This window comes from Balearica regulorum, chromosome 15 (assembly GCF_011004875.1).
Source record: "Balearica regulorum gibbericeps isolate bBalReg1 chromosome 15, bBalReg1.pri, whole genome shotgun sequence".
Classification (NCBI taxonomy): domain Eukaryota; kingdom Metazoa; phylum Chordata; class Aves; order Gruiformes; family Gruidae; genus Balearica; species Balearica regulorum.
Window position 1 is genome coordinate 6,786,774 of NC_046198.1, and position 420 is coordinate 6,787,193.

Here is a 420-nt window from a genome sequence, read left to right on the forward strand (position 1 = left end):
AGGAGGAGAGTGTAAGGATGAGGAAGGCATTTAAACTGTCTTCTCCAGACAGGGACTGAAACACAGATGGCACATTATCCTGAACAGTTAAATTCTGTATTGTATTAATTCTGAGAAGTATGGCACTTCAGTCTAATGTTCTGTCTAGCTAGTAACTCTCATATGTCTTGCAATATTTGTCTGGTTATTTTAGTGTGGTTTGATTCTGTTAGAATAAGTTTACTAATTCTATTTGAATTAGTAGCAGCTACAGCTGAAAATACAAGGTTGTCCAAAGGAAAGAGGCGCATGATATTAATTTTCATTAGTTTATTTCTATAGGATTTAATTATTTGAGAAAACAATAATAATGACTCTTTTCAGGACATTTGCAACCTTTGCAACTTTTATATCATGTGCTAAGATATCAAAGGTTACTGT